The sequence below is a fragment of the Podarcis gaigeae genome (genome assembly GCF_964106915.1).
Source record: "Podarcis gaigeae genome assembly, chromosome: 9".
Taxonomy (NCBI): Eukaryota; Metazoa; Chordata; class Lepidosauria; order Squamata; family Lacertidae; genus Podarcis; species Podarcis gaigeae.
This window is the reverse complement of record NC_139685.1, coordinates 15,772,069-15,799,486: the sequence shown is the minus strand read 5'-3', so window position 1 is coordinate 15,799,486 and position 27,418 is coordinate 15,772,069.

Here is a 27,418-nt window from a genome sequence, read left to right as displayed (position 1 = left end):
TTCGCCAGAAGCAGCTTAGTCATGCTGGCCACATGACCCAGAAGCTGTATGCCGGCTCCCTCGGCCAATAAAGCGAGATGAGTGCCTCAACCCCAGAGTCGTCCGCGACTGGACCTAACGGTCAGGGGTCCCTTTACCTTTAAAAAACAACGCTAGTAACATTAAAGTGCAAGTTTGTGGGGCTGCATTTAATTCCAGTTTCAATGTGCCCTTGAGCTTCACTGTCTATAGTACTTTTGGAATATATTTTCTAGATACTCTTTAAGCAAAGATTAATGCTACAGTGCTTGACTTGACAATCATGCAGAGTCAATTTCAAGGAACTTATTATGCGCTGTAACACTTTGCACATGGAAATTGCAGCAAGTTGCTGAGTCCTCAGAAGCCTGTCAGCACAACCAGGCATTTGATCTAAGGCAAATGCTGCCAGGCTGAAGTAATGTTACTCTAGTTTGATATGGAATATAAATAAGAGTACACTTGATCTAAAAATAAGAACAACGGCATGAGATTTGCATTGAACTTTCCCATGCATGAATAGTATAGTCTGTCTGGGGAAAGTGAGGAGAAAGGCAGACTTTGTATTTTTCTATATTTATTTGAAGTTTTAATGCAAAAGAATTCAGCTCAGAAAAAAAGAAGCTGCAAAGCACTGCAGGGAAGAAAGGTTTGCCCAAGCTTTAGAACATATGATTCTAGAATATCCACATCCCCCTTCCTCTGAGGGACTGGCATCATTAGATAGCAGGCTTGGTTAGGAATAGGTCGTCTGTGGTCAACACAGAGCCAAACTTGAATAACTGCAGAATCAGGAAGGAGTGAGTAGCTGTTGGACCAAGAGTCAGGTCATTAGTCAGGACTGCAATACCTCAAGGACTGTCTCTTTCCGTATGAACCTACCCAGACCCTGAGATCATCTTCTGAGGCCCTCCTTCGTGTGCCTCCTCCTCGAGAGGTCTGGAAGGTGGCAACACGAGAACAGGGCCTTCTCTGCAGTGGCTCCCCATCTGTGGAATGCTCTCCCCAGGGAAGTTCGCTTGGCACCTTCATTACACACCTTTAGGTGCCAGGCAAAAACATCCCTTTTTAACCAGGCCTTTGGTCAATCTGTTTGACATCCTATACCCTTTTAAAATGTAGCTCTTTTCTGGTGTGTGTGTGTGTGTTATTGGGTTGTTGTTTTTATTCTGATTACATATTCTGTGATCTTTTCTGCGAACCACCCTGAGACCTCCAGGTATAGGGTATATAAACATAATAAATAATTAATAATGATAATAATAATAATAGCCAGAAAATGGCTGTTAGAATGGCCATGTATCCTACTTTATTTGAAGAAGTCCTCTGTTTAACATACTATCTGGCCCCAGTCCAATTTAATGATAATGACATTATCCTGAAAATATGGAGAATTTCTTCCACCTTCTAATACATAAACAGGGAATATGTCACCCCAGTTTTTGCAGCCAGCAAATGGGACTACAGAAGTGGGGCAACATTTTCAGCCTAGCTGTAGCCCAAAAATTATTTGGAAACTTATATTCAGGATGCAAGCAAGACACTCTAGTTGACCTACCTAACAGCAGCTTTTTCTTCTTTTTTTCCCTTGGGGCTACTGAGATGCCATAGCAAACAGGGACATTGACATTAGTGGCCCATTCAGGTGTGTTTCTGTTTCAAGGCATGGAAGGCATGAAGAGCAATTTTGGGGGACCAGCGCCAAGTCTCTCGTTAAAACCAACGTTTCCTCCCTGAGAAGTGGACAAGTGTGGAATCAGAGAATTCCTTCCTTCGTTTTTCTCTTATTCTTCATAGGGGCAATCTGGCAGTGTGCTGAAGTTAATTAGACATTCATTTTTTACTCTTCAGAGGCTTGAAACGTGTTGTGATTAGCTATAGCTGTTATTCTATAATTAATTGAAAGAAACCCTTTAAACTCTTTTATAGACCTTGTGCCCACAGTTACGCTGTGAGGATTTCTTCCCCCACCCCATGTATTCAGTTGTTTGCCTCTCCCAGACTTTGGGTTATGGGGGTGGCTATTTCTGCAGCTTTGGTTTTTCATTTTTATTCATCAGGTGGGTTCAAACTATTAGTTATGAAACTAATCTCACAGTGCCCTGACTCATACAGAAATAGCCCAGGGGAGAAGTTGGACCATCTACATTTCACTAATCTGTAAATAATAACCACGTGACTTGGGGCTCCCCTGTGGATGGCCAGTTGTGTGGTGGACCCATTCACATAATGGGTTGTACAAATGGGGACTCCTGTGGAATCAGGTTATCATATTTCCACATTTCCTTTTGGCAGCTCACAAAGGGTCATACCATTTGATAGTATTAAAACAAGGCAACAAAATATGTTGTTGTTGTTTAGTCATTTAGTTGTGTCCGACTAAATGCCGTGACCCCATGGACCAGAGCACACCAGGCAATTTTGTCTTCCACTGCCTGACGCAGTTTGGTCAAACTCAAGCTGGTAGCTTTGAGAACACTATCCAACCATCTTGTCCTCTGTCGTCCCCTTCTCCTTGTGCCCTCCATCTTTCCCAACATCAGGGTCTTTTCCAGGGAGTCTTCTCTTCTCATGAGGTGGCCAAAGTATTGGAGCCTCAGCTTCAGGATCTGTCCTTCCAGTGAGCACTCAGGGCTGATTTCCTTCAGAATGGAGAGGTTGGATCTTCTTGTGGTCCACGGGACTCTCAAGAGACTCCTGCAGCACCATAATTCAAAAGCATCAATTCTTCGGCGATCAGCCTTCTTTATAGTCCAGCTTTCACTTCCAACAAATGTAAAACAGCAGGATGTCAACAGAACCATAGAGCTGGAAGGGACCCTGAGGATCATCTGCTCCAATCCCCTGCAATGCAGGAATGTGCAGCTGTCCAACATTGGGATCAAACTTGCAACCTTAGCATTATCATCACCCTGCTCTAGCCAACTAAGCTAACCACAAGAAGGCATCATTTCAAAACTAAAACCCAAAGTCACCTGCCTTTCCACTGTCGGGCATGGCCAAACTTGGCTCTCCAGATGTTTTGGGACTACAACTCCCATCATCCCTAGCTAACAGGACCAGTGGTCAGGGATGATGGGAATTGTACTCCAACAACAGCTGGTTTGGCCATGCCTGGCCCAAGAGGAAAAAAATGTTCCCATCAAATGGTTAGGTAATTATTGGTCAAATTGTGTGATGAAAGGGAGGGTCTCATACCATGCTATTTCATCACTGCTTCCCAGTGAACACAGATATTTATATTTTACCCATTTTCTATGTATATTGGGTTGGATCCAGACTGTTAGTCATACATGCCCTGTTGTTTTTACAGTGGTACCTCAGGTTACAGATGCTTCAGGCTACAAACGCTTCAGGTTACAGACTCCACTAACCCAGAAATAGTGGATTAAGAACTTTGCTTCAGGATGAGAACAGAAATCGTGCCGCGGCGGTCTGGTGGCAGTGGGAGGCCCCATTAGCTAAAGTGGTACCTCAGGTTAAGAACAGTTTCAGGTTAAGAACAGACCTCCAGAACGAATTAAGTTCTTAACCCGAGGTACCACTGTAATTAGAACTAACATAATTTGGACCAAGGCCATTTCATTTCTCTCCTACCTTTCCTCCATGGAGTTTAGGGGAGTGGACTTGATTCTCCCTCCCATTTTTACCTCATAACAATGGATTGGTCCAAAGTCATCCAGTCATCAAATGTGAATTCTAACTGGTGTCCTCACTGTTCCCCATCTTAGCTCTTGCTGGCTTTCTCACGATCTGGGGATATTTTCTACTCAGGTTTCTATCTGCCATAGCAGTTTGCCACCATGAAGCCACATAGAGCACAGTTTCTGTTGGCATTTGAACATCGGACATTTGTAAAGTCTGTACAGACTGTATGTGGAACAAGTTCAAGCCAGGGATGAGAGCTAAGGCTGCAAATCTCGTGGCCACTCCCATTCAGTTACTCACAGGTGAAAAAGCAAACATCTTGTACAGTGGTTCCTTGGTTCTCAAACTTAATCCATTCTGGAAGTCTGTTCCAAAACCAAAGTGTTCCAAAACCAAGGTGCAGTTTCCCATAGAAAGTACAGTGGCACCTCTAGTTACAAACTTAATTCATTCCGGAGGTCCGTTCTTAACCTGAAACTGTTCTTAACTAGAGGTGTGCTTTCGCTAATGGGGCCTCTTCCTGCTGCTGCGCCGCCAGCACATGATTTCCATTCTCATCCTGGGGCAAAGTTCTCAACTCGAGGTAACTCTTCCAGGTTAGCGGAGTTTGTAACCTGAAGTGTTTGTAACCTGAGGCGTTTGTATTGTAACTCGAGGTACCACTGTAATGCAAAATGGATTAATCCGTTCCAGGTTTTTAAAAACAACCCTTAAAACAGCAGTATAACATGAATTTTACTATCTAACGAGACCAGTGATCCATAAAATGAAAGCAATCAGCAATGTACTGCAGTCACACAATCAATCAATCAGTAGCTGAACTGGGTTCCACACAGTCAGAAAAACAAAACAAAACAAAAAGAGCCGCAAAAACAAAAACCCAAAATAAATAGCAAAAACAGACAGACCTCAGCATAACACTCAAAATGGAAGTGTGGCACTCAAATCAGAAGCATAACACTCAAATCGGAAGAGTTTGGCTTCCGAAAAGTGTGTTCTCACTAAAGGAGAGCACGTGTTGCGGATGGGGCCAGGCAAAGCACCCCGTAGTTGCCAGGCAGGATAGATTGAAGGGGCCTGGCTTGGATTGCTGGTTGGTTGCTGGGGTAAATTTGATGTTGCCAATTTGGGGGTGGGAACAGCGGTTATTTAAACAAGGTTCACAGCAAGCTGCTTTCTCTTTCACTGTGGGCACCGGATCACCCGCCCGCCCTCCCTTGTTTGGGTTTGTGCTTTGACCTTGCTATGCCTGTCATGGGGTCGTCCGCCTTGGTAGGATTTTTTCCATTTGGCTGATTAGTGTGTGCCAATTGGTTTTTGCCTACTGCGTAGCAAATTCTCACAACTTGTAAGGTTGGCGGTTAGGCATTGGTTTAAATTGGTTGGTGGAGGGGTATGGATTGGCTGTGCCTGCCCCTCCAATGCTGCTGCTGCACGGGAATTCCGTTAAAGGAACTCAGGGGCTCACCATGCTTTCATCCAAACCCCTGGAATCGGGTTTGGGCCGTGTAAGCCCCTAGGAGCATGCGGGGAGAAGCTGAGGGTCTGTGCCGCAGCTCCAGTTATCCCTGATCTTGTTCCTCCACACTGGCTTTTGCTGGAATCCAGGAGTCAGTGCTGTCCCCCAAGGTGGGGGGGGGGGACAGATAGTCATAACCAATGCCTAAGCAACCACTCACAATTTGTATGTTTAATAAAGTTGTGGCCAAAATTATGCCAAAAACCTTAAACAAAAATTTATGAGTGATGTGTGAGTTATTTGGGTAGGGGTGTTTTGGGGGACCTCAGCACGCACACAGTTTGCAAAGGAACACTTACTTCTGAGTTTGCAGTGTTTGAGTTCCAAGTTGTTTGAATAAGAAGGCGTTTGAGAACCAATGTACCACTGTATGCATCCTATTGTATGCTTAGATTTTGAAAATAATAAACGGAATTGCAAATGTTATAAAGAAAGAAAAGGGTGCATTTAAATTTCAATCAAACAAAATTTATCATTCTTGTACTGCAGCTGGGATGAACTCATCTGTCCTTGAGCCAGACTATGCCTGGGTATGTGTAAAAGAACAAACGTTTTATCCCTGCTCCCTGTCTTGTGAAAGTGTCCTGCTGCCTTTCCTCCTGCTGTTTGCTTCTTTCCTACCCAGGACGGATGGTTGGGATAAGGAATCTGCTGCAATGGCTTCCTGCCCACAGTTCCTGCTGCGGCCACTGCTGTCCGTGTACTATTTCAACACTATCTCAGAATGGGGGACTTCTTGTCTCTGCTAAGTTCTTCTTTCCTCAAAATTTGTCCAATTCTCTATGTGGCAAAGCCTCCAAAAGAAAAAAGAAAGAGAAAGTTCCAGTTAGGCCTTCCTACCACAACTAACGTGAATTCATCCATTTAAAAAGTAACACTATTCCCTGAGAAGACACATGATTGAAGACCTCATTTCAGTTTGAGCAACCAAATCTCATAGCCTCCAACATTTCTCCAATGAAAATAGGGATGCCCTGTTCAACAACAACAACAACAACAACAACAACAACAACAATAATAATGTTATTATTTACACCCTGCCCATCTGACTGGGTCTCTGGTCAGCTTCCAACATATATAAACACACAACTAAATATTTAACATTTTAAAAAAGGCCCTATACAGGGCTTCCTTCACATGTCTTCTAAAGGTTATATAGTTACCATATGTTTTGCTCTATAAGACGCACCAGATCACAAGACGCACCTAGTTTTTGGAGGAGGAAAACAAGAAAAAAAATATTCTGAATCTCAGAAGCCAGAACAGCAAGAGGGATCGCTGTGCAGCAGTTCTGGCTGTTCTGGCTTCTGGGATAACTGCACAGCCTGCATTCGCTCCATAAGACGCACACACATTTCCCCTTACTTTTTAGGAGGGAAAGAGTGAGTCTTATAGAGCAAAAATATATGGTACTTATCTCCTTGACTCAGGGTTCAGATAACTCCATACCGTCCAAAATTTCTCTGATGACAATAGCTGATCTACCTGTCGATCGCGGTTGACCAGCTGGACATCGCTGTTCTAGATCAAAGGACAATTCTGGTTGATGCAAGTTTTGGCCCCCAGTCTCTGTCCTGTGAGATATGTCTCCTGAACTGAGTTATTGTCTTTATTTCTAATGGCCTCCCCCTCACTGCCATACTTACTGACCCAATTCTAAATGGCTGGGTTTATTTTAACACCAGTATGAGCTTATTTTATTCTGCTCAGAATCATGATTCAAAGAAATTTGGCTTCTGCAATAAAATATGCTACACTTTTTTCCCTCCCAGATCTGTTGATATTAATTCTGCTCACCTTTCAGTCAAAAACTTCAAATCTCAGGTGTTTTGTGTTATGCTGTGTCTGGCTAGACTGCATCTAATTCTGCCTGTCACTTGATTAAATGTAGCCTACTGAGGAGTAAATTTCAAAGATACATTTTGCTGGTATGACCAGAAGTGAGTCAAGGAACTGTAAGAACTAGGTACTTATAAAAAAAAAAAAATTGCAAATTGTTTTCTGGCGACTGGTGCTGACTGTCCATGCATGTCTAGTCATATAATCACTTGAGGACCTGGAATGAACTGAACGGTGAGGTAGGGGATGAGGATTCAGAATTGATATATCTCCTGAAAAGTCTGCTTCTGGGCAGAACAAATTCACTAGAGATCTGAAAGCTCAGAGTTGATCATTGAGGCCAATTAAACGAATTACTGTAGAAGAACAGAAGATAATTCATGAGTGACATCTAATCTATTCTAATTTAATTGCACAAAAACTTAATGTGGGTAAAGCTTTAGTGTCTCACATGTGTTGGGTTAGTGAACAGCATTCAAGGAAATGGTCATTTATATTTGATTTTCAGGTTTGCATGATACTATTGATATTGGCTCTCTTTTACTAATGGATATGGTTCGTAGCTTCGGCAGATTCTCACGTTATTTTCTCCAGGCATGTAGACTCACACTCGTATTCAAAAAGGTGTGTGCAATGAAATGTAAGAAGAGGAATGCATATATAATCTGATCCAATATTACTTATCAGAAAATTGATTCTCTTGTGACCATTCATTCATATGAAGGCCTCACTTTTGTGATTGTTGCCTTTGCTTTGTTTGCAGAAGAAAAGGCACACAAACTGGGCTTCTGCTCACATGGAGGACTCAGTTAACACAGAAAAAGGTATGTGAGAAAATGGGTGTGAGAAAACAGGAAACAAAGGAACTGGATTTGGGACAACTTCCATTCTGATACAATTTCAGCAAACCTAAAGAAGGACAATTTTAAAACCCTCTAGCAAAGCGTGTTCTCCTTCATGGAGAGCACGTGTTGTGGTGGGGTCTGCTGAGCCACCCCTCTGTTACCAGGCAGGGTCTCTAAAGATGGCCTGAGGCAGTGATTGGTTCACTGGGTTGTTGGGGTAACAGTTATGTTGCAATTTTGGTGGGAGGGGTAAAATGTTTAAATACTCTGCACGCAGCCTGGAGCTTTCTCTTTGCTGTGTGCAACGGATCACCCGCCCACCCGCCCTTGAGTAAGGGGTTGTTGCATTGACCTTGCTATGCCTGTCATGGGGTCGTCTGCCGTTGGGGCAGGGGCTTGGTAGGAATTTTGTCCATCTGGCTGATTGGCTGGGCCATTTGGTTTTTGCCTACTGTGTAGCAAATCGTCACAACTTGTAAGGTTGCGGTTAGACATTGGTTATAAATTGGTGGAGGAGGGGTTAGGATAGGCTGGGCCTGCCCCTCCATGGTTGCTGCAGAAAGGGAATTCCGTTCAAGGAATCCTGGGGCTTGCCATCTTTTTGTCCAATCCCTGGAATGGGACTAGGGCCGGCAAGCCTTCGGGGAGCAGGCGGGTGAGAGTTGAGGGTCTGTGACTCAGCTCCATTTCTCCCCGACTTGCTTTCCCCCGCACTGTCTTTCGGTGGTGCCCGGAAGTCAGTTCTGTCCCCAGGCGGGGGGACAGATAGTCTTAACCAATGCCTAAACAACCACTCACGTTTTTGTATTTAAATAAAGTTGTGGCCAAAATTATGCCAAAAACCTTAAACAAAAATTAAGTGTGTGTTGTGAGTTATTTGGGGGGTGGCTTGGGGACCTCAACACGCAATGGTATTTAATGTCTTATAAATTGAATTAATATATAAGTTAGGATCAGATAAATGTTAGAGATGTGGATTCAATTAAGCAAATTATATGCATATTTTTTAGAATTGTTCTCAAATAGAAATATTCTGAATATGCATTCAGGCAAATATCTTTGATATGTTAGGAAACCTGGAACCTAAAACATATCTGCTTGGTTATCTAAAAGATGTTATTCCTGAAAATGATCAAGAAATAGTTTTCAATCTTATAATGACTGCTAAGATTATAACAGCTTAAAAATTGGGGGGGGGGGGAGAGATTATTGCCTATCATATCTGAATGGGTTGAGAAAACTTGGTCTATAGTAACTATGATTAAGTTAACTTATTACAAAAGAATACATATGAACCAGTCTCACAGGTTTATGGGAAAATGGGCATTTTCTGTAATGTTTTGTACCAAGTTCAGTGATAATGTCCAACCGTAAACTGCTTTCAACCTACTCTAGTGGCATTTCTTAATGTGCTTTATCTTTGGCTGCTTTTGTTTATTAATAAAATAAAATTTATATGAAACACAAACACACACATACAGTAAATACTATATGCATGCCTGGAGGAGAGGACCACTCATCTACCATGCTGTTGGAGTGCAACCTCAGTGTACGAATTGCTGCCACCCGTAGAATTAAATCTGTGATGGTCCATTCATAAAACCAAATCATCATCAGCGTGTGCAAAACATCCTTTGATAGTCTGCATACAGAGACTTTTAGAAGTGGTGAGAAATCAAGTAGGTGTTCAGGTTTTTAAAAAATGTATTTATCCAGGTTTTTAATTAGTTCTGCATTTAAATATCATTGCAGTCCTGCATTCTGCACTAACTTCAGGTATACACCTGCATCCAGCACCAGGCAAAGTTTTTGAACAGTTTTCAAAGGCAAACCAACACAGAGCAAAATGCAGTAGTCTTGCAGTGAAGCGCTAGAAGTATAAGCTGGCATATGAAACATACATTTTATGAGTTGTTCGTAGGACATCACAAGAGCTTGTTCACCCTTGAATTTGGACAAAATTGGGTCCGAACTGTAAATTGTATTTTTTCTTTCTTTCGTCTACAGTTGAACCAAACCTTTCTAATACAAACTTTCATTTTATATCATAGAGAGACATACATTAATGCTGCTTGACAAGATATGTATAATTAATGCCTTTAAGGTCAATGTCATCATTCAGATCTCAGCTTTCCCCCCTCCTCATATGAATCTTACCAAACCGCTTAAGATGTCTTGGGTAACAGCCTTTAAAATATTCCTCAGAACGGTTTTACATCTGTTTTAGAGCAGTAGATTTCAAATGGTTTTGACTTCTTTAAATTTTGGTACTAAATGATGCTCTATCGTAAAACACCTGGAGCGAACAAAAGCACATTATTAGCATGCGCATTGACCTTTGTATTGTTGGCACCCATATATCTCAAGAGACAATAGAGCAGGCCTCAGGGGGAGAAGTCAAACTGAGGTGATCTCCCCAAGGCACAAGCCGGAGAAGTGTGCATGGAGGTTCTTCTCCAGAAAATATCCTTCAAGGCAGTGGAGGTTTAGGATATGAGGTTTCCGTCTCCTACCTTCCCAGGTCGACGAGCCCCATCTGTTCCTCATTTTTCCCAACACCATGTCCTTGTCTGCTCAATCCACTGCAGCCTGTCTTTGGAGACAGTCCTTAACTCACTGGGGGTTTGAGACCCACCAGCTACCCTCACCTGGCTTAGCCAGTCAGTCGAAGCTGTTTCCTGGGGTGTAGCTGTTGTCAAATGTGGGGAGCTTATAGGAGCCAAAGGTGAAAGCTGAGTGCAGAATGAGGACCAAAGGTGGAAAGCTAGATTGAGATCCTCCTCCGAGGGTCTTCTGATGGTTCCCTCACTGCGAGAAATGATGTTGCAGGGAACCAGGCAGAGGGCCTTCTCTGTAGTGGCACCCTCCCCGTGGAATGCCCTCCCTTCGGATGCCAAGGGGATAAAGAACTACCTAACTTTTAGAAGACATCTGAAGACAGCCCTGTATCATGAAGTTTTATTGTTTGATGGTTTACTACATTTTATATATGCTGTAAGCCACCCAGAGTGGGGAATGATGGATGTGGAATAATAAGAAGAAGAAGAGGAGGAGGAGGAGGAGGAGGAGGAGGAGGAGGAGGAGGAAGTGTTGAGGAGGGTACAGAGAACTAAAGGCTGCCTTCTCATCTTTTAACCTTTAAATCTCCCACTTTTCAAATGTAAATAAGCTTAGTGCTATCCTGTGAGGAACATGCGGAGCCCTCAGAAGCCCTGCTTAGGTCATAGATGTTGCTGTGGGAGACTGGAGATTTCACTGAGAAGATGTTTGATGAACTTTCTAAGGTATGGGCAGGTCTGGTGTCATCACCCAGTGTATTTGGGTGGTTGGCAGCTGTAGCAGTACCAATTGGAGCCCCAGGAAAATGTAGGTGCTGTCATAGAATCATAGAATCATAGAGTTGGAAGAGACCACAAGGGCCATCGAGTCCAACCCCCTGCCAAGCAGGAAACACCATCAGAGCACTCCTGACATATGGTTGTCAAGCCTCTGCTTAAAGACCTCCAAAGAAGGAGACTCCACCACACTCCTTGGCAGCAAATTCCACTGTCAAACAGCTCTTACTGTCAGGAAGTTCTTCCTAATGTTTAGGTGGAATGTTCTTTCTTGTAGTTTGGAACCATTGCTCCATGTCCGCTTCTCTGGAGCAGCAGAAAACAACCTTTCTCCCTCCTCTATGTGACATCCTTTTATATATTTGAACATGGTTATCATATCACCCCTTAACCTCCTCTTCTCCAGGCGAAACATGCCCAGCTCCCTTAGCCGTTCCTCATAAGGCATCGTTTCCAGGCCTTTGACCATTTTGGTTGCCCTCCTCTGGACACGTTCCAGTTTGCCAGTGTCCTTCTTGAATTGTGGTGCCCAGAACTGGACACAGTACTCCAGGTGAGGTCTGACCAGAGCAGAATACAGTAGCACTATTACTTCCCTTGATCTAGATGCTATACTCCTATTGATGCAGCCCAGAATTGCATTGGCTTATTTAGCTGCCGCGTCACACTGTTGGCTCATGTCAAGTTTGTGGTCAACCAAGACTCCTAGATCCTTTTCAAATGTACTGCTCTCAAGCCAGGTGTCACCCATCTTGTATTTGTGCCTCTCATTTTTTTTTTTTTTTGCCCAAGTGCAATACTTTACATTTCTCCCTGTTAAAATTCATCTTGTTTGTTTTGGCCCAGTTCTCTAATCTGTCAAGGTCATTTTGAAGTGTGATCCTGTCCTCTGGGGTGTTAGCCACCCCTCCCAGTTTGGTGTCATCTGCAAATTTGATCAGGATGCCCTTGAGTCCATCATCCAAGTCGTTGATAAAGATGTTGAATAAGACCGGGCCCAAGACAGAACCCTGTGGCACCCCACTAGTCACTCTTCTCCAGGATGAAGAGGAACCATTGATGAGCACCCTTTGGGTTCAGTCCGTCAGCCAGTTACAAATCCACTGAGTGGTAGCATAGTCAAGACCACATTTTACCAGCTTCTTTACAAGAATATCATGGGGCACCTTGTCAAATGCCTTGCTGAAATCAAGGTAGGCTACATCCACTGCGTTCCCTTCATCTACCAGGCTTGTAATTCTGTCAAAAAATGAGATCAGGTTAGTCTGACATGACTTAATTTTCAGAAATCCATGCTGACTATTGGTGATCACAGTATTCCTTTCTAGGTGCTCACAGACTGTTTGCTTAATGATCTGCTCCAGAATCTTCCCTGGTATTGATGTCAGATTGACTGGGCGGTAGTTATTTGGGTCCTCTCTTTCCCCCTTTTTGAAAGTACTGTCAGTAGTGCTGGTGGGATCAGTGCTGGTGCCAAGCTATTTTACTCCCTTGGCAAGGCTTTCTGCATCTTCCCCCACCCCCAAATTGCCAAGTTCAATTTTCAAAAACAGAGAGATAGCAGGATCAATGCCCGTATTCTCTATTTTTTATTCCCTCCTTTGTTGCGCAATGAGTCAGTGCCTCTGGCTTTTAACAAGAAGGCTGGTGAATTGAGCCCACCCAGGGCTGGCTGTGGACAGGATTCCTGCAGTGTAGGGGGCTGCATTAGAAGACCCAACGCTACAACCCTACGATTCCACAATTCTCTGTGGTGAAGAAAAAAATGAAAAGCACAAAACTTGAAACTTGATTTATTTTAAATTGCAAGAATAAGTAATGCAGCAATCTTTGATTATCCTTCTCAAATACAAATAAAATGTTTTGGCACACAAATCATTCTGAATAACCCCGTGAACTGTGGTGTTAAAATGTGATTCTTTTAAAAGTTTTAATTCAATCAAAGCATCTCGCTTTGCCTGTCTTTTCCTTTGCAAATGTTGCCACCAATTCCTTCGGGTCAAGTGCTAATTCATGGGCACGTTCAACTGATATACCGGTAGTTGCCAAGCCAACTGGTCTCTCTTTGCAACATTGTTGAGCATATGTAACTTGTAATAAGTTTGAGCCTTGAGTAACTGCGTTCAAAATATTAAAAAGCAGAATATTATCATAAATTTAATAAAATGAATGCCAGATGCAGAGTGTGGTTGTTTATTGGCACCATACCATGCAAAGGGGAGAAATTTAAGTCTTCCCACCTACAATCTTCCCATTAATTCCCCCAACATTTGCTAGGTATAGAAAGTGAGGCATCACCAAGAGAAGTGGAGGAGGGGGTGGAACGTAATGCAGATAAGAAGATTGAATGAGGATATATATTCTCCCTTGCTTGAAGAATCAGAAACCAGGCAGAAAGTAGAAATGAACCCCAGTTTCTAGAGACATGAGGGGAAGTATGAGAGCTTTCTAGGTAACTTCTTATGGGAAGATGAGGGAATAACTCTTAAAATCCCAAGAAGGGTTCTCTATTAAACCTCTTATATAGCAAAACACATGCCCACACATGATATAGTGAGCCACTCACAGGCAGCAGGCTGGCTCCATAATTACTTAATTAGTTATTCAACTTAATTGCTTAATCCCTTCTGGCAACGCTTAATTGCTCTTGGTTTCTTAATTTTGCAATGCAGGGTAGCTTACAACTAGCATGCTCAGTCCCTGCAGAATTATTACTAGTTCTATCCCAATCTAAACAGAACAACTTTATGCTGTTCTTTGATACGGCCCTGCATCTGTTGTGTGATAGTGTCCGAAACTTCAGATTCTACTATGTAATTCTCTGGGCAGTGATTTCTCAGGACTGAATGAGAATTCTCTTGCCTCCATCCTCATCCTACAGTCTTATCTTTCTGACTTTTTTTCCTACATAGGCTGGTGTAGCTCCAGACATGAAGTGTGAGCCCTGATGTCATGGATCAGCCAACACCCTAAGATTGGCCACATATAGAGGGCATGTAAGAGGGTGCTAGTGAAGGCAGGCGGTACAGAGGTGCTTCAGGGCAGCAGGAGGAGACTACCTCTGAGAGTGAGTATCACCTGCAGAGGCTTGCTTGGGGAAAAGCAACTGAGGGTGCCCTACTCCAAGTTGTCAGGATGAGGCGGATATGGGAGACCCAGAAGACAGCAGCAGCTGGGACTAGGGAATGAGCACTAGGGAATGACTGGTTGGAGAATCACCAGTGGGCCTTGAAGAATGCTGGGAGCTACTCCCTTCCCCCTAATCCTGAATCTTCCAAGGAACAGGAGGACAGCATAGATTTGGAACAGTGGTTTGCAGAGGGGCCTAGTGCAGGAGGCAGAAGCTGGGAAATACTGGATGGGAAACAGCTAGAAGAAGAAGAAACACTGGGGGAGAGAGGTTAACAGATTCACAGTCTTTGGACAGCATTCCTCCACCGCTGTGCTGGTCCAGGGGGGAGGTTACCGTGGGGCGAGGTCCAGGACCTGAGTTGAAGGTCGGCAGACAGTCCTCCTCGGGCGAAGTGGGGTCCACAACGGGAAGCCGGGCAAGGACAGGATCTTTGGGGGAAACAGGACTGGATGCTGGCTGAAACAGCTCATCAATGACGTTGCTCCACAACCTGGGATCGGGCTGACTGGCCTTTATCTTCTCTGAGGCCAGGGGCGGTCCCAGCCCCCAGGAGACCCGCCTCTCCTGGCCTTAAGGCGAGCACTCCTCCTGGGAGAAACCAGTTCCCTTTGCCTCTCTGCCCTGAGCCTCTGCAGTTCAGGAGAGGCTGAAGGGTTATTGGGCCAAGGGGGAGAGTCACCTGTAGGCACTGAGTTCTCAACCACCTCTGGAGCCAGAGTGGATTCACCTGGTGCCTGCTCCTGAGGATCTGGCACAGGTGCAGGAGCTTCAGAATCAAGGCCCTGCCCCAGTTCAGCCAGCCCTGGAGGTGGGGACTCCTGTGCAGGCTGGGATTCCTCCGGTTCAGCCTCTGAATCGGATTCCCAGGCCATCACAACCGCCCTCCCCAAAGTCGAGAAGAGCTCAGAAAGTTTCAGAACAGAAGACGCAGAGGGTACAAGCTCAAATTACAAGACTTGGGGCTGGAGGTGAAGGTGGAACTTCCTTGGACTTGGACCACCCCTATCTCAACCCTGCACCAAACACCAACCATGACACCTACCATCTCTGTTTGCCTTGCATGGTAGGAGTTCCAAACTGCATGGAAACCCTTGTTCATATAGCTGTACATGAAAATGTACACAAGTGTTTGCAAGTGGATGCCAAGAGTGGGGACTTGTTGGGGACCACCATGCTGGGGTAAGTCTAGTTGGCACATCCCTGCTTCCCCTACTGAGAAGGGCTTCTGTGAAGGTCACTTCATATCCAGAAGTAGCTGTTTCTCCATGCAGCAAGGCATTTGAGTGCACCATCTGTTTTGTGTCTGCATCCAATATGACCTTAAGAGATTGGAGCACTGGGCCAAAACTAACAAAATGAATTTCAACAGGGGTCTTGGTAGACCACAAACTTAACATGAGACAACAGTGTGATGCAGCAACAAAAAAAAGCTAATGCCCTTCTAGGCTGTGTCAACAGAAGTATAGTGTCCAGATCAAGAGAAGTAATAGTACCACTCTATTCAACTTTGGTCAGACCACACCTGAAGTATTATGTCCATTTCTGAGCACCACAATTTGAAAACGATATTGACAAGCTGGAATGTGAGTAGAGGAGGGAGGCCAAGACAAACAAGGGTCTTATGAACCAAACTTTATGAAGAATGATTGACGAAGCTGAGTATGTTTAGCCTGGAAAAGCAAAGTCTGAGATGAGATATGATAGCCACTTTCAAATATCTGTCACATAGAGGATGGAGCAAGCTTGTTTCCTCCTGCTCTGGAGGCTAGGTCCCAAACTAATGAATTCAAGTTACAAGAAAGGAAACACTAGGAGGAACTTTGAGACAGTAAGAGCTGGAATGGACTCCCTCAGAAGGTGGTGGGACTCTCCTTCCTTGGAGGTTTTTAAGCAGAGGTTGGATGGTCATCTGTCAAGTATGATTTAGTTGAGAATCCTGCATCACAGCAGATGACCCTTGAGTCTTTTCCAACTCTATACTTCTGTGATTCTATGTGCTGCAGCCCAGAGTCTCCTTGAAAGCAGTGAGCAGAGACCCCTGGAAATTCATCCTATCATGCCTTATGACTCAAATCCAAGCAATAATAGAATTCACTAGGGTTTTGCTTCTGGAGCAAGGGAAACAAATACTCATGGGACAGGAGAAACTGCAGCACACTGGCTGGTAAAAGCCCCCTAGAGCATAAGAACACTGAATATCTGTGTTGATAACATGGTTGCAACTCAAGTAGTCCCTACGATAGTTCCTGGATTCTCCAGATATTAGTTTAGAAGAGGTAACACTCCAAGGGCCTCTCCACCATATGAGATATGCATTTCTTGTGTTTACACTAGCTACTCTGAGAAATCCACATTATTCCATTCCCATTTGGCACACAAGTCTTGCAAAAAGTACCCTCCATCTCCATTTATATTTTAATAGGGTCACAGACTGTGTGCAAGAGGCATCCTCAAGGAACAATTGTTCCATATTGGATACTTACTGTATATTACTGTGCACCAGGGCTTTTTTTTTTCATCCAAAGTTATTGAGCTTTTTTTAGGGGGAACAGACAAAGTTGTTGAGCGCTGGCACAGAACACACCAAAGAAGTGCCAGACACCTAAAAGGTGCTGGGACTCAGTTCAGGTGACCTCTGACTGTAAAAAAGCCCTGCTGTGCACAGATTTCCCCTAGGATTGCCTGTTGATAGGAGATGTTTTTAGTTGAATAAGCATCTGCTTCTTCCATTGTTTAACCAAAGGCATTTTTCAAATAGGCGTAAAAACCACAACCACAACTCTACACTGTTGAATTACTGAAGGTAATGTGAGAAGACTTACAGCTTAATAAAGAAGGTCAACACCCATTTTTAAAAAGGAAAAATCATATTTAATTTTGTTTTATATTGCATTGCATTTTACAATAACGGAACCAAAGCAGCTTCCAAAAAAGGTGTGCTCTTAACTTTCAGCTTTATAGTTAAAGTTTCTCCCTATGTTCTAGTCAGCAGATCTGATCTATCAGTTAAAACTCTGCAGCCAGTAAGATGCTGCAGGTCTTGGACCAATCCAAGCCAGACACTTCGCCTGTGTGCACATTACCATTTACTCCAGCAGCCCCAGTGCTGCTCCTTGGCGTTGTGGTCTAAACCACTGAGCCTCTTGGGCTTCCCAATCAGAAGGTCAGTGGTTCAAATCCGCACAATGGCGTGAGCTCCCGTTGCTCTGTCCTAGCTTCTGCCAACCTAGCAGTTCGAAAGCATGCAGTGCAAGTAGATAAATAAGTACCACTGCAGCGGGAAGGTAAACAGCATTTCCATGTGCTCTGGTTTCCGTAACTGTTAAGTTGTGGGTGAACATATCAGACGACACAGCAATTCTTCAGACAGTTCTTGTTTATTCACAGGCTAGAACAGAACTGGGCTGAAGGGTTCAGCCAACCTACTTATATAGAGCTCAACTACAAGGCAACAGTAACAACTTTCTGAACTATCCAATTACTGAACGTAACTTTCTATTCCTTATTTGTATATGTGGACCTGAGTGAAAACTATCTACAGTATCCGCCTGCTGGCCCAGGGTGAGAACTTCAGTACATAACAGTAATGGTGTCCTGTTGTGCCAGAAGCGGTTTAGTCATGCTGGCCACATGACCAGGAAAGCTGTCTGTGGACGAACGCCGGCTCCCTTGGCCTGAAAGCGAGATGAGCGCCACACCCCATAGTTGCCTTTGGCTGGGCTTAACCATCCAGGGGTCCTTTGCCTTTTACCTTATATGTGGCATTAGCCTCAATCCACATGTAGCCTGCAGTTCTTTATTTATTTCATGACGGCTATACATTGCTTGATTGTTAAAAAACTAAAACAAAACTCAAAGCGGTTTACAATTACTCCTGCTTGAGCCGTTCCCCCTCAAACTAGTTTCTATCCAGCTTGAAAACTTCATACATCTGTTGCAATGTGCATATGACTTTAACAGGAGTTCAGTATGGGGAAACAATGTGCACCAAGGGAAGACAGACCTGCCCCCTTCTCTGGTGCATAAAACAATGCTCTTTTGTTGTTATGGCCAATGGCTAACACAAATAAAGTTTTATTCATTAATAAAGCAGGGGGAATTGCCAATATGGCATAACGGTTAGACTATTGGACTATGACCTGTAAGACCGGAGTTCAAATCTCCACTCAGCTATGAAGCTCACTGGGTGAACTTGGGCCTGTCACCATCTCATAGCCTAACCTACCTCACAGGGTTGTCAAGAGAATGGAACAGGAGGAAGAGAACCATGTACTCCACCACCTTGTGCTCCTTGGAATATCAGATTTGGATATTCCACAAAAGAAGAAGGGTATCTTTTTATATGCAACGGCGGCAGCAAGAGTTTTGATCGCAGCAAAATGGAAGAGTAATGAAATCCCCTCTATACAAGATTGGATCCAAAAGCTGACACAATATGCCGAATTTGATGGTTTATCAGAAAAAATAAAGAATAAATCAAAACAGGAATTTGTGTCAAAATGGGAAGTTTTCAAAGAATATCTGAAAAATAAATATAGTAGTTTAAATTCTGTTGCAGCATTCAAGGAACTTCAGTACTAGTTGCAAGGTAGATATAAGAAATTAGATGTATTAAGAATAAGTTTAATTATGATAAAAGTGCATATTGGCAATAAGTAATATGAATTTGAAATATGGAATAGACGGGAGGTTGGGTCTTTAGTGTTAAGACCAATAGATGTTTTATTGTTTGCTAAGAAAATTATGTGTCTATGGTTATTCTTGTGTGTAATTTGGTATTTGTGTTTTTTTCCCTTTTTTCTTGTTGTATCAATAAAAAACCTTTATATAAAAAAAGGAAGTTAAAGGTGGTACAGAAATGTAATTAATACAGTGGACGCTCGGGTTGTGAATGTGATCCATGCGGGATGCACATTCACAACCCGCAGCATCCGCAACCTGCAGCGGCGTGTCTGCTCATGCACGGGTTGCAATTTGGTGCTTCTGCACATGCGCGAGTGCAGAAACCCGGAAGTAACCCGTTCTAGTACTTCCGGGTTTCGGCAGTCCGTAACCTGAAAAAACGCAACCTGAAGCCTTTGTAACCCAAGGTATGACTGTAAATAAATAATAAAATATACAAATAAAATGACCTTGCTCTGTTTTATGTGAATAGACTTTGTTCTATGCATCAGTATGATGGCTGCTTGCCTTCTCTCAGCAGTGACAGACTGGAATAGCTTTTTGCTATTGTTTGAACCCAATGGATACAGCCAGACTCGCTTAGGACGTGAATACTGTTGGAAATTCAAGCCCATATCAGCAGAAACTGGCAACAATCCCAGACACCCGGCTTGATTCCCTGTTGACTTCCCTGGCTGCATTCCCCAGCAAGCGCAGGCAAGGTCTCGATAGGCGATTCTTCTCAAACGTGAGAAGAAGACACCCCTCTTTCCTGCCCCCCTGGCAGGGGAAAGAGATAGACACAAACGTATTTACATGCCTTTATTTCTGTCTTTGCAGCGTTACAAAAAACATGACTGCTCTCTTCAAACTCCAGCAGTGTTGAGACAAACACTTCCTGTATTTCCCGGACAGGAATAAACGGAAGAGCTCATATTACATTCTGAGCTAATTCCAGTGCCTCGCACTGTGAACTGACTGTCCCTCTGTTTCCCACGGGCAGTCTCAATCTGCTCATGCACGGGTTGCAATTTGGTGCTTCTGCACATGCGCGAGTGCAGAAACCCGGAAGTAACCCGTTCTAGTACTTCCGGGTTTCGGCAGTCCGTAACCTGAAAAAACGCAACCTGAAGCCTTTGTAACCCAAGGTATGACTGTAAATAAATAATAAAATATACAAATAAAATGACCTTGCTCTGTTTTATATGAATAGACTTTGTTCTATGCATCAGTATGATGGCTGCTTGCCTTCTCTCAGCAGTGATAGACTGAAACAAAAGAGACACAGAGCGGGGCTTTTTGCTATTGTTTGAACCCAATGGATACAGCCAGACTCGCTTAGGACGTGAATACAGTGGTACCTCTAGTTACGAACTTAATTCGTTCCGGAGGTCCGTTCTTAACCTGAAACTGTTCTTAACTGGAGGTGTGCTTTCACTGATGGGTCCTCTTGCTGCCGCTGTGCCGCCGGCACGATTTCCATTTTCATCCTGGGGCAAAGTTCTCAATTCGAGGTAACTCTTCCAGGTTAGTGGAGTTTGTAACCTGAAGCGTTTGTAACCTGAGGCATTTGTAACTCGAGGTACCACTGTACTTTACAATCCCTTCATCTTGGTTTGGGTTGTATATATGTGTAAAGAAACCATTTATGATAAAGATATCAGTCTCTGCTGTGCACTATTCCCAAAGGCAACCACAAAACCTGGGGCCCCTGAAATCTCTCACACCAGCCCGTAGCATGTCACAATATGGAGGAGGCAAGTCTGCTACTTGAATGCAGGACTGTACAGTGGTACCTCGGGTTAAGAACTTAATTTGTTCGGGAGGTCTGTTCTTAACCTGAAACTGTTCTTACCCTGAGGTACCACTTTAGCTAATGGGGCCTCCTGTTGCCGCTGCACAATTTCTGTTCTCATCCTGAAGCAAAGTTCTTAACCCGAGGTACTATTTCTGGGTTAGTGGAGTCTGTAACCCGAAGCGTCTGTAACCCGAGGTACCACTGTAGTCTTTAGGAAGGAGCTTGGATGACTGAATGATCACTTGTGGGGAGACCCACCTCATAAGAACAAATACCTAGCAAGACTATGGTTGTTGACATGGTTGTGACATAATCTGCATACGTAACTAAGGCTTTGGTTGGGCATAATGCGTGGTTTTTTCCAAGGACAGAGGATAGATCTAGTACTTGAAAAGCAATTGGCAAATGGCAGACTGAAGCAAGTCCTGCCCCATTGCTGTACTTTTCAGGATTCCTATTATAGCCACTTCCTTTTCATCTGCATTTATCCTCCGCCATAACAGGAGCTTGTGAAAGAAAGGGTTATATGAACAAGAGGTATATTGTTCTATTGCTAGCCTGGGTTTATGCTGAGGTTTGCTCTCTGTATTTGCTTTGGCACCACTTCATCCCACAAATAAAGTAATCACTGCTAAAGCATGGGGAAGGAAGCCAGCACCTGGAAATAATACAAAAGTATGTGAGCAGTGAAAGGCAACAAAAATTGAACATCTCTCTCTTACATGTGCCCATTTTCACTCAGATTTGCTTTTGTTTATCCAAGAGAGAAAGAGCTGCTATTTTTGGCCAGAGATAGCACTGTACGCCGTAAACTCATTACACGATGTACAATCTTTTGCCATCAATTCAAGGTGTCATCTTATCAAAACTCAGCTACTTGCCTAGAGATTCCATCATGTTCTTTCTGATGTCCATTACCATTTTTATTTGCCATCATCAACATCCTCGAGGCAGCCAAATTATAAGGAAGGAAGAAGTTTGTGATTGCGGGACCTCAAGGTCATTAATGCAGCCCAGTATCACAACCTAGCATCAGTTCATTGAACAGAACTGTAGCTAAGAAAACATAAATTGGGAGGATTTGTGTAGATGAGGGGCAAATCACGAGAGAAGGCAATCACTGTGCAGAAATCTGAGATTACTTTAAAGCTTTAGCAGGCAAACATGGAACAGAACAGCAGAAAAGCAACTGGTTTTTTCTGGTTTTTTCATGAACTGCTCAGTACCAACTCTGCTTTGCCCTGTAACCCACCATCTTCCCACCAGTACTTTTATGTATTTTTGGAAAACATTTATGTACCACTCTTAAAACAAAAAATAGCAGGATGGTGCACAACTTGACAACTTAAATTGTTCAACTAAAACATAATTTTCTAAAAATCACCTGCCATATCAAAGATCAATAAAAACTGGTTGGAAGCCCAGCAAGAGGTCCTGAATCTTTATTTTTTAATATAATATATTATATATTTTATATATTTTTTTTCATTTTCAACAGTAATTAAACATACTTTTACATCTTATTCAAATTTTTGACTTCCATTTCTTATCTTCCCTATTACATTTCAAACTCATAACCATAACCTTTTTCTACTTTGTAACACTTTTTTCTCTATCTCTATCTTTTTTCTACTTTGTAGCACTTCGTATATTTCTCCTTACAAAACTTCTTGTAGTGCTACTAGCGTAATTTGTTGATTACAGTTGCTCTTCAAATAATTCATATACTTCTTCCAGTCTTCTGTAAATCTCTGGTCCCGCAGGTTTCAAATCATTCCTGTCATTATGTCCATTTCTGCATAGTCCATTAATTTCATCTGCCATTCTTCTTTCATCGTAATTTCTTCTTGTTTGCATTTCTGGGCTAACAATACTCTTGCTGCAGTTGTTGCATATAAAAACAATTTAACATCTTGCCTATTAATATCCTGACCTATAATACCAAGTAAAAATGCTTCTGGTTTTTTTTAAAAATGTATATTTCAACATCTTTTTCATCTCATTATATATCATTTCCCAGAAGTTATTTGCTTTTTTACATTCCCACCACATATGATAAAATGTTCCTTCTTTTTCTTTACATTTCCAACATTTATTATTTGTCTTATACATTTTAGCTAATTTCACTGGTGTAATATATCATCTATACATCATTTTCATCATATTCTCTTTCAAAGCATTACAGGCTGTAAATTTTATCCTTCTGGATAAAAAAACCAGAAGCATTGCAAGGCAATATGATGATCCCTCCTGATTGATCAGGCTTTTTGCTTTTGCCTGGTCAAAAAGGCCATACACAGCACCAGCTATTGATGTCATGGGCCTTTCCATTCTAGATTTGGGTAGCGTGTACCTATCTTCAGAATCATGAACTTTGCTGAACTGAAACAGTTTCTCCTATCAGTTTATTTCCGGTGCCTCTCCTCAATATGTTTATGTGCTTTTAATTTCTCAGACAATCTGTTACTGCTATGGATTCCTCACACGTATGAGGAAAGTTATAATTAAAGCCTAATAGTATCATCTGAGAAAAGTTTTCCCTCTAACTTGGTAGCTATCTTCAGCAAAGAAAGGGCAAGTCTGATGGTACCATGACTGAATTTCCATCTGCCACCATTTCTGAAACATTTGGCTCCCTATAGGCTAAATTTGGGAAATAGTAACAAATGCTTTTAATATCCAATTCAGTCTTCTCTTGTCTCTTAAATGGAGCTGTGAGAAATGTCAAGAGGATAAATGTAAGAATTAGCAAACATTTTTACCCTTTTGGAAGCCCTGTGTCTGATCTTGAAAATGCAGGCAAAAAAATAATAAAAAAAATAATGCTGCTTTTGTAAGGCAATCAGCTGCTAAAGTGTTCTGACTTACTATTTTTGTAGACTTCTAGCAGATAATGCTGTCAAAAAATAATATATCAAATATTTCTTAAAAGCATACCGTTCCCAAGCAGACTCTGTAGTGATGTTTACAAGCAAACTGACAGACAATTAAATATCATTGTTTGTGGAAATAATTTCACCTGGAGGAAGATTTGTAACAGGTTTTGTTTTGTTTTTTTTAAAAAAGTGGGTGTCTGAGTGAGAGAGTTTAGTTAAGGAAAATCTATTTGCAATGTACTAAAAAGCAAATACCAATATGAAGATTAGAGCCTGTACATATTGCTTCTGTAAGCTCTGGAAATAGGAATCAATATTTTCCCCTTTCCTCTACCTTTTAGATATAGGAAAGCTGCAATATAACCAAAATCATTTTCTGACAAGCAAATCTTTATTGCATTACCCACCCTGGAATATATCTATAGGATTTTTTTTTCCTGAGCTGGAAACAGTAATAACCCAGAGAAGAACATTTCAACTGTGTTATCCTGTCACCAACATTTCAAGAATCTTTTCTAGAAAATAAAATTATATTATTGTTTTGGCTCTTGCTGTTGTTTTCTCCTCTCTTATTTGGAAGGGTTTTTGTGATTGCTGTGGGCCATATCATTGCAGCCTGATGTGCAGTACTATGCAATGCACATTTTACAAAGAGTACAAGAATCTATGCACTTAAACTTTATTTGATGGGATTGGGACCTCCGTGTCTCATTTTCCCTAAGGCTTTTTGGCCAACAAACGATGGGGCTTTGCAGTTCAAGGGAAGTTTGGTGCTTTCATTTGCAGAAAAGTATGACATCCAGCTTGCCCCATCTTCCTTCACTTGGGATTGTTCCCAGGACATCTTTGTTTTGGTCCTCCCTTCTGAAGAGAAGGGTTTGGCTCTCATAATCCTATGGCCATTGAAAAATCCAGGAAACTCTTAAATCGTGTGGTAGCGTGCAAATTGCCTTATATGAATGGCTTGGTTATTCCGCATGTTGACATCCGGATTGGCGAGGAAACGTTGTTCGGGGAGGACGGTGTTCATCTTTCAGATCGTGGCAATGATATATGGCTGGCCGACATCATCAGAAGCTTTAGGGATTGGTTGCAGCTGTGAGGGTATTGGCGACAAGCCTCTTTGGCTCAGGTGGCGGTTAGGCATTGGAATATGTTGTTGGTGTATGGAAGGGCAGGATGTGGCAATCGCCTACCCCTGGCTGGGGCCATGGCTGGGGCCATGGCACGACCCCCGGTGACATCAGGGGAGAGCTTACAGTTGTATTTGCATCAACAGGCTTGCCCTACTGGTGGTTAACCCCCATTAGACTCACCCCTCCCTGAGGGGGTGGAGTCAAGCTCTGCTGTTTATCCAGTGCCTAAGCCAATACCTCTCACATGCTGTAATCAATAAAGTTGTGGCCTTTTCTAGCCCATTAACCTAATATACTGCGTCCATGTGTCTTTCTTTCCTAAGTGGGGGGGCGGGTCCTTGAATCACAAAGAGGTATATTTCTAGCATTTGTCTAAAGCTGTACAGTAGGCTCCTTAGCAAGGGAATGCCACAACGTAGGGGCTTCCACAGAGAATACCACTTCCCAAAACTTCTGAGGATGTTGAAACAAAAAACAAACAAACAAACAAAAACCCAGAACCAGGGGAATTAAAGAGCATATGTAGGGAAGGAGGTGATCTCTCAGATATTTAGGTTTTTAAGCACTAGTGTGAACTGGCAAGCAATATGCAAGCTGCCACCACACATCCAGACACAGTTCTTTCAATCCGCAAGTGAGAAGGCAGCCATTGCTTCCTTAATTGTGTATTATCTGCCCCACCTCATATTCTGTAATAAGAAAGGACCAAAATGCTTGTTTACAAAGCTATTGTACTACCAATCTTACTGTATGCTTGTGAAACATGGACCAACGCCATCTCCAACTCCTCGAAAGATTCCATGAACAGTGTCTCCCGAAAATGTTTACACATCACTTGGGAAGACAGGCAAACTAATACCAGTGAAGCAGTGAATGCCAGAAGAAGCAACTAATGCAAACTAATGCCAATGTACAGTGTTGAAGCAATGATTCTTCAACATCAACTTCGTTGGACTGATCATGTTGGTCGGATGCCTGATGATCGTCTTCCAAAGCAACTACTCTATTCCGAACTTAAAAATGGAAAGCGTAATGCTGGTGGTCAACAAAAGAGGTTTAAAGACTCTCTCAAGGCAAATCTTTAAAAAGTAGTATAATCACCGGCAACTGGGAAACACTGGCCTGTGAGCCCTCCAATTGAAGAACAGCCTTTACCAAATGTGTCATGGGCTTTGAAGATGCTCAAATTCAGGATGAAAGGGAGAAATGTGCTAAGAGGAAGGTGCACTTGGCAAATCCTCACCATGATCAACTCCCGCCCAGAAACCTATGTCCCCACTGTGGAAGGGCGTGTGAATCCAGATTTGGCCTCCACAGTCACTTACAAACTCACTGTTTAAACCATGTTTATGGAAGACAATCTTACTTGGCTACAAGCGATCACGAAAGAAGAAGAAGAAGAATATGCCAGGGGTTTGATTTCAATTTAGGAAATTTTTTTGGGCGCAGTAAATATAGCAACAAGCAACTTCAGGAGAGGGCAAATCAGAGCAGAGGAACTGTCGGATGCGGAATGTTTCACATGGTTTCCACTAATCTTTTCTTTGTTCTAGGGTGATTCCCTGCTCTCACATTTCCAAACACACGTTTGGAACAGGAATAGAAGGAAGTGACTGGATGTTTGAGGCTTTAGACTGGAGTGGTTGCAGGAGGGGAAAGTGTTAAACAAGTTTACGTACCTGTGGCAGCTCCTCAGCTCTTCCTCTCCTTTTTTTCCTCCCCAAGGAAAGCACCTGTCAGGCTTTCAGTATATACATATGCAATGTAGCATATAGTTCCATCTGCAAATTGCAGCATATTTCCGTGTGTGTGTGTGTGTGTGTGTGTGTGTGTGTGTGTGTACACATATTCCCCATTCATCATTATCTGCACACACTGTTCTCCTAACATAATTATCCTAAACAGATATTTTTATAATAATTATCTTCTTAGGAATCTTTTTGCTACCATACATCTTATAAAACAATTTTCTAAAATTAAAACAGAAGTGACAGTCTTAATGGTCTAGTTCATAAATTGGTGAACTAAGTGTTTCTATTTAAATAAATTATCTAAGTACATATAATTTTAAATGCAATTATCCTCACAAGTCTGGATTGCTTTGGTTTCTTGGTATAGAGAAGTTCATCCTCTGACTTCAGTCCCGGTGACTTTTAGGAGGACTGCATAACAGAAGGAAGGATTGCTTGGCAAACTGTAACCTTAGGCTCTGGTCAGGGATTAGTCTCTTTCTTTGGGCTGGGGGTGCTCTGGAGGGTTGTGAGATTTTGAGCAGGAGTGCATGGCAGTCAAACAGCCTTGCTCAAATTCTTCCAAGCAGAATCAAATTTTCATCTTGGGAAAAGTTATGGAGGGAGGATTTAAAATTTACAGCATGCTGTGCGTCGAAGGAGAACTATATGAGAATAATGTTCTCAAACATCCAGTATTGTTGGTACTTAACACCTACAAAATTAGCAAAGAACTGCTTCAAATGTATGTTGGAAGTATAACAGAAAAGAAGGCAAGCTCTACCACGTGGTGGATGTGCAAGATAACAAAAACATTCTGGGAAACAATATACAATGAGTTGAAAAAAATGTTTGAAATAACGTTTGTTAAAAAAACAG